The sequence below is a fragment of the Garra rufa genome, chromosome 20 (genome assembly GCF_049309525.1).
Source record: "Garra rufa chromosome 20, GarRuf1.0, whole genome shotgun sequence".
Lineage (NCBI taxonomy): Eukaryota > Metazoa > Chordata > Actinopteri > Cypriniformes > Cyprinidae > Garra > Garra rufa.
Window position 1 is genome coordinate 27,594,619 of NC_133380.1, and position 7,883 is coordinate 27,602,501.

At 43.7% G+C, this 7,883-nt stretch overlaps 1 long non-coding RNA gene across 1 annotated transcript; it reads left to right on the top strand.

Annotated features, from left to right (window-relative positions):
- The first annotated feature begins 4,729 nt into the window (after positions 1 to 4,729).
- On the top strand, positions 4,730 to 7,881 carry LOC141293307 (uncharacterized). Its single transcript, XR_012340714.1, has 3 exons — positions 4,730 to 4,860; positions 7,549 to 7,631; positions 7,813 to 7,881. It is a non-coding gene; the product is annotated as an uncharacterized lncRNA (long non-coding RNA).
- The last annotated feature ends 2 nt before the right edge of the window (positions 7,882 to 7,883 follow it).

Here is a 7,883-nt window from a genome sequence, read left to right on the forward strand (position 1 = left end):
ATGTTGAACATCCAGTGGTCAGTATGAGCGAATTGTACTTAAAGGTGCCATAGAATAGAAAACTGTATTTACCTTGGCATAGTTAAATAATAACAGTTCAGTAAATGGACATGACATACCATGAGTCTCAAACACCACCATTTCCTCCTTATATAAATCTGGTGTTTGCAAAAGACCACTGAAAAATAGGTCAATTCCAACATAACACCGACTATTACGCAGTAGTCCCAATCGTTAATAGTTACGCCCCCAACATTTGCATAGCCCAATAATCATTAACTTCAGTACATCAGCAAAATAAGGCAAGCCTCAGAAGGGACATGGTTAGCTTAATGCTAGCGGTAGCCTGTTACATTGCAGTACATAAGATTTCACTTACCAAATAAAAGGAGAGATGACTACGCTGATGATGGCGAATGATTTACAGATCCTGAGCATCACTAACTTGTTAGGTAAGTACTTGTGTCGCTGCAGTATAACGTTACACAGAGCACATGTGTGAGCTATTCAGATGAGCAGCTCTGTGAAACAGCCAATCAGAGCTGAGCTCCTCATTAATATTCACGGACCTTCCAAATAAGGCAATAACAGACCATTTCATTCTAGGGATAAATCCTAGGGTTGTAAATGGACTTGTAAAACCGTTTCTGGAGATTTTTTGCCCTTTCCTATGCCATATACCTTCTATGTAGATATCAGAGAACAGTTTAAAATATTGTATCAATGCATTCTATGGCACCTTTAAAGTGCCTAATTTTAACTGCTCTAATACAAGATACACAACTTTGTGTGGCCCTGTCAAGCAGACAAAAACATAAACATGATGAATAGGACATGTAGCTTTGCATGGTTAAACTATAACTTAGGGTGTACCCACTTAGGGTGTACTCACTTTTGTTGCTAGCTATAAAATATAACTAAGTTTTATTTCTAAAGTATTGTCCCTTGAGAAGATATACTAAAATGGTTGCTGAAATGTGAGGGGTGTACTTACTTTTGTGAGATACTGTACATACTAATTGATTTTACAGCTGTATTTTCCTGTAAAGCTAATTTGAAAGAACGTACGTAAATCTCTATGCAATTAAAAATTTACTTCACTTGACTCACCGGTCAGTATTTGTCACAGGGAGTCAGACTGAGACGTGCGGATCCATTTGCAGCATTTATAGAGAATCGTCAACAATCAAGAGTAATCACCGGAAAACAGGAACAACGTAGGAAATCCAGTAAACAGTTCAATACTCAGGCAATGGTCGCAATGGCAGGTAGCAGGAATCGTCAACAGGGTACACAGTCCAGAGTCATACACAGAGAATCCAACACAGAGATAAACGCTTAGAATTACGACCATAGGAACAATAAGACTTCGCCAGGTGGCTGTGTGTGTGAGTGGCTTAAATGCAGACAGTGTGATGAGGTGCAGCTGTGAGCGGTAATCAGTAAAGTGAGAGCAGGTGAATGCAGTGATTAGTGCAGTGGCTTGTGGGGAATGAAGTCCATGAAGTGTGGTGCAAGAGTTCATGATGACAGGATAGACCAGATACGTGACAGAGCCCCTCCCCAAGGAGCGGCTTCCAGACGCTCTAACCACCTAATACAACCTGGAAGGTGGTGGAGCGGAGGCGGAACAGGGGGAGGGATGGAGGGCCAGGTCCATGTAGGGGTACTGGAACCACGAACTGAGGCGGAGCCGACGGAGGGAGAAGCCATGGTGGAGGAAGGGTTGGCTCCTGCATGGGGCCGACCGACGGAGGTGGAGCCGGTGGAGCCCGAGGCGGAACCGGAGAGTCGATGGTCCTAGGTGACACCGAGGATCCGGAGGGCCAAGACGGAGCCCAAGGCTCTGGCGACCCCGGCGGAGATGGAGGTCCGGAGGTACGCAGCGGAGCCGGAGTGACAGAGGATCGAGGCTGTGCCCACGGGAGGGAGGAGGTCCACAGAGCCGGCAGGATGGAGTGACGAGGCGCAGCCGGAGGAGTAGAGTCCAGAGGCGAAGGTGGGGCGACGACTGACCGGGGCGGAGCCGGAGAGACGATGGAGCCCGGAGGAGCTGGTGGGCCGACGGCCGACAACGGAGACGAGGGAGCACAGAGCCGGGGTGGAGCCGCAGGGTCGGAGGGCCGAGGTGGAGTCCAGGACACTGGGACTGGAGGTGATGGTGAGGGATCCTTCAGTCTGGACACCGATGGAGACTGGCAGTCCCACGGCAAGTTCTCTGCACCGAAGGTGGGATGTGGGTGAGCAGAGGGACTGTCAGGAGACAGAGGTGGCGGGACTGGAGCAGCAGGGGGGGTGGGTGGGAACCCACACAGTCCATGCATGGCCTCCGTGACCAGAACCGGGCAGACAGGAATCTCAGGACGACTGGATGGAACCAGCGGAGGCTCTGGAAGGCTGGGCGGAACCAGCGGAGGCTCTGGAAGGCTGGGCGGAGGCTCTGGAAGGCTGGGCTGAACCAGCGGAGTCTCTGGAAGGCAGGGCTGAACCAGCGGAGTCTCTGGAAGACTGGGCGGAACCGGCGGAGTCTCTGGAAGGCTGGGCGGAACCAGCGGAGTCTCTGGAAGGCTGGGCGGAACCAGCGGAGCCTCTGGAAGGCTGGGCGGAACCAGCGGAGGCTCTGGAAGGCTGGGCTGAACCAGCGGAGGCTCTGGAAGGCTGGGCTGAACCAGCGGAGGCTCTGGAAGGCTGGGCGGAACCAGCGGAGGCTCTGGAAGGCTGGGCTGAACCAGCGGAGTCTCTGGAAGGCTGGGCGGAACCAGCGGAGTCTCTGGAAGGCTGGGCGGAACCAGCGGAGGCTCTGGAAGGCTGGGCTGAACCAGCGGAGGCTCTGGAAGGCTGGGCTGAACCAGCGGAGGCTCTGGAAGGCTGGGCTGAACCAGCGGAGTCTCTGGAAGGCTGTCTTGAGGAACGGGCTCTGGACGACGCTCTTGTGAAGCGGGCTCTGGACGACGCTCTTGTGAAGCGGGCTCTGGACGACGCTCTTGTGAAGCGGGCTCTGGACAATGCTCTTGAGGAGCGGGCTCTGGAGAACTGGACGACCCCAGCGGAGATTCAGGAGGGCTGGGCGTCTCCAGCGGAGACTCTGGAAGAGCAAGCTCTGAGCGAGCGGTCACTGGAGGGCGCTCTGGCGGCGCAGTCACTGGAGGGCGCTCTGGCGGCGCAGTCACTGGAGGGCGCTCTGGCGGCGGAGACTCTGATTTGACGGTAGCCATCTTAGGTGCAGACTCAGGTTTGGTGGCCATCTTGGCCGGGGACTCAGGTTTGGCGGCCATCTTGGCCGGGGACTCAGGTGTGGCAGCCATCTTGCTTGCAGACTCTGGCGTGGCAGCCATCTTGCTTGCAGACTCTGGCGTGGCAGCCATCTTGCTTGCAGACTCTGGCGTGGCAGCCATCTTGCTTGCAGACTCTGGAGGGGCAGCCATCTTGCTTGCAGACTCTGGAGGGGCAGCCATTTTGCGAACAGGCTCTGGACTAGCAGACATCTTAGGCTGTGGCTCTGAGCTGGAACTTACTGTGGGAAGATGGTCCTCCTCCACAATTCCCACAGTAAAAGGAGAGCCACACAACAAAAGAGCAAGATCCATATAAGATTGCAAAGTCCAGCCCGGTTCAAACATTGGCATGAGGGAAGCCAATGGCTCTAAGAGTCCTCCACGGAAGAAAATCATCATGCATTGATCATCCATGGAAGACAGATTTGCCAATTCGATGAAGGCCATGACATAATCCTCAATAGTCCGCTCACCCTGCTTGAGAAGCATGATCTGCACCGTTAGATTCATGCTGGAACCGGATAACTCCACAATAGCTGCTGGATCCTTGTAGTGGCGAAGTCTTCTGTCACAGGGAGTCAGACTGAGACGTGCGGATCCATTTGCAGCATTTATAGAGAATCGTCAACAATCAAGAGTAATCACTGGAAAACAGGAACAACGTAGGAAATCCAGTAAACAGTTCAATACTCAGGCAATGGTCGCAATGGCAGGTAGCAGGAATCGTCAACGGGGTACACAGTCCAGAGTCATACACAGAGAATCCAACACAGAGATAAACGCTTAGAATTACGACCATAGGAACAATAAGACTTCGCCAGGTGGCTGTGTGTGTGAGTGGCTTAAATGCAGACAGTGTGATGAGGTGCAGCTGTGAGCGGTAATCAGTAAAGTGAGAGCAGGTGAATGCAGTGATTAGTGCAGTGGCTTGTGGGGAATGAAGTCCATGAAGTGTGGTGCAAGAGTTCATGATGACAGGATAGACCAGATACGTGACAGTATTATCTCTCTATATAAAGCATAGACTTTATTTAATACACAGAAAGACAAACGTATTATGGAATAATGTCTATACTAGTGTACGGTGAGGTCATCATGTCCATTAATAACAATTTGAGACAAATATAATGTGAGTGGTGCTCTGTGGTGTGGCAAAATTAGTAATATTAAAGTTTATATTAATATTAAACATTAATATTTGTTAACAGTGTGCCACACCATCATTACTTGCTTCTTTAAACAAGAGGTAAAATAAATCAGCATCAAGCAACCAGGAGCAAGTGAAATTTAGGGCACTTCTCTGGCTATGAGATCTTTAAGTTTGTGCTGCTTAAAAGCAACTGAAAATCCTGTTTTCTGGTAGGTATGGTGTCACATGGTTGCTGGTCTGTAGTTTGTTTGACAAAGGCTGTGTTTTAAGGTTAAAAGCATTGCTGATCTTGTAATAACATTCTTTTTTTTCTTTTGTAGGTGCAGAAGTGGAGTGTGTTGATAAATATGGTAATACCCCTCTTCACTCCGCTGCTAAACATGGTCATGAGTTGCTCATCAGTTTACTCTTGAATAACAGTGCAGATGTGGCCAGGTATGTTTTTACAAAACAATTCTTCAGAACTTTAGAATTTGTTTCCACTTTCTTTGTATCTCCTCTTCATGATGTAAATAAACACAGCTAGTGCAATAATGGTATTTATAATACTTTTAATGTTGCCAACAGTATACTGTCACACAAGTGACTGAAACATGGAGCAAATATTACTTAAATCAAAATTAAATTCCATTTATTGTAGTTGGCATGTACACTACCACAGTAAGATTTTTAAAGAAGTCACCAAGCCTGCATTTATTTGAACCAAAGTACAGCAAAAACAGAAAAAATGTGAAATATTTTTACTATTTAAAATAACCATTTTCTATTTGAATATATTTTACAATTTAATTTATTCCTGTGATTTTAAGATTAATTTTAGCATCATTACTCGTGTTCAGTATCACATGATCCTTCAGAAATCATTCTAATATTCTGATTTGCTGCTTAAAAAACATTTATTATTATTATGTGAAAACAGTTGAGTAGAAGTTTCTTTGATGAATAAAAAGTTCAAAAGAACAGAACTAATCTGAAATAGAAATCTTTTGTAACATTATAAATGTCTTTATCATGACTTTTGAACAATTTAAAACATCCTGCCTAAATAAAAGTATTAATTTCTATAATTATAATAAAAATTATACTGACTCCAAGGTTTTAAATGGTATAGTGTATAATATTTCAAAAGCTTTTTATTTCAGATAAATTCTGATCTTTGGATCTTTCTGTTCATCAAAGAATCCTGAAAAAAAACTGTTTTAAATCATGATAATTATAATAATGAAAAATGTTTCTTGAACAACAGATCAGAATATTAGAATGATTTCATGAGAATCATGTGACACTGAACACTGGAGTAATGATGATGAAAATTTAGCTTTGATTACAGGAATACATTTTAATAATGAATATATTCAAATAGAAAGCAGTTCTTTTAAACAGTAAAAACATTTAAAAGGCTTTTTAAAACATCTTCTTTAAAAAACATCTTCTCTTAAAAATCTTACTGTCCCAAAGCTTTTGACTGGTAATTTATTAAGACAAAACTACAGAATGTCACATTTTGTTATTGGGTGATTCAACACATAAATGTTTTATCAGCTAAGAAGATCAGCACTTTTAGAGTTTCATCTCTATTTGATGTGAGCATAAGTATTGGAACAGTTGCCTCACAGGTCTTTCTAAGTGATCAGCTGTGTCCTGCTGCATTAATTCTTCAGATATTAAAAGCAGGGAATGTGGTACAGAGGGGTCTGACCATCCACAAACCAAGATGAAGACGAGGGAGCTGGCCTCGAGAGAAGAGCAAGCAATTTGGATGCTAAATCAGAACTATAGGAAAAACAAAGGGCATAGAGAAATCAAGAGTTTGGAGACCACCAGAAACATCAGCAGCCAACAACAGGAGCTGAATACAGAAACAGAAAGCAGGGGTGATGCTATGACAATCTACTGTCCACAGGAGACTTTGACACAGAATTACAGAGGCTACCGCAAGATACAAACCTCTGATCAGCACCAAAAATAGAAAGGCAAGATTAGAGTTTGCAAAAAAGCACAAATGTGTGCCAGTAGAGTTTTGGAATTGAGTTTATGGACTGATGAGACAAAGATTCACCTTTATCTAAGTGATGGGAAAGCAAAATTGTGGAGAAAAAAAGGGAACTGCGAATGATCCTAAGCATACAACCTCATCTGTAAAGCATGGAGGTGGTGTCATGGCGTGGGCATGCATGGCTGCTATTGGAAAAGTCTCTCTCAATTTTAATGATGACTTAATGTATGATGACAGTAGCAGAATGAATTTGGAAGGGTACAAAACCATCTTGGCTACCAATAATCAAGAAAATGCCACCAGACTCATCAGAAAATACTTCATATTGGATCAGGACAATAACTCAAAACACCCTGCCAGTTCAGTCAAAGAGTCAAAGAAATGGAAAGTCTTAGATTGCCTTAATCAATCTCCTGATTTAAATCTGATTCAACATGAATTTTACTGACTGAGGAGAAGACTAAAGGCAGAAACTCCCCAAAACAAGCAACAGTTGGAATTGGCTGCATTAAAGGCTGGGAAAAAGCATTTCAATACATGAGACCAAGAGTCTGGTGATGTCTATGGGTCGCAGACTCACTGCTGTGATTGCACACAAGGGATATGCAACTAAATATTAGCTTTTACATCTTTTTTAATCTTTTACATCTGCCTTAAATTGCTGACATCAAATAGTGGGATGAACTCTAAAAGTGCTGTCCTTTTTATTTGGTAAAACATATATGTGTTGAAAGACCTAATGATAAAATGTGACATTCTGCAGTTATGTCTCATATTCATCTTTTAATCATGTTTTCAAATGTCTTGACTCCACAGCAGAGAAAGCAATAATCTGTATATATAATATGTAAGTTGGAATATTCATACAGTTAAGGGTTTAGCCAGTATTTTAAGTAGTGTTAAATTGAAATGTATGTAAAAAAAAAACAAAATTAATACTGTACTGTATAAATACTTTACTTAGTTTGCTGTTATTCCAAAAGTTAATATTTCTATAGAAGGACCCTTTGAATGAATTGAAACCCTGGAATGACCCTTTAAATGCATGTAATGTCTTCAGTTTATCTTGAGAATATTTTTAATATTTAAGTTTTAATATGCTTTTACAAAAACTGTCCATGGTGTAGGCGAGGCAATAATGGGATGACTCCATTGGACTTGGCAGTGTTTTATGGATTTTCAGACTGTTGCCGAAAGTTACTCTCCTCAGGTAAAAATCATACAAATATACAGTGCCTAGTAAGTGACATTTACATTATTAATTTGGCAGGTGCTTATATCCAAAATGATGCACAATGCAGAAGTATTATCTTATTTCCTTGACATTAAACCAGATGTGTGTCAACTCTCTAATAATGTATGTTAGTCTAACAAACATTTTCTGTCAGCAGGGTTTGATATAAACACTGTGGACAGCCTCGGAAGGACATGTTTGCATATAGCTGCGTCAGGCGGGTATGCT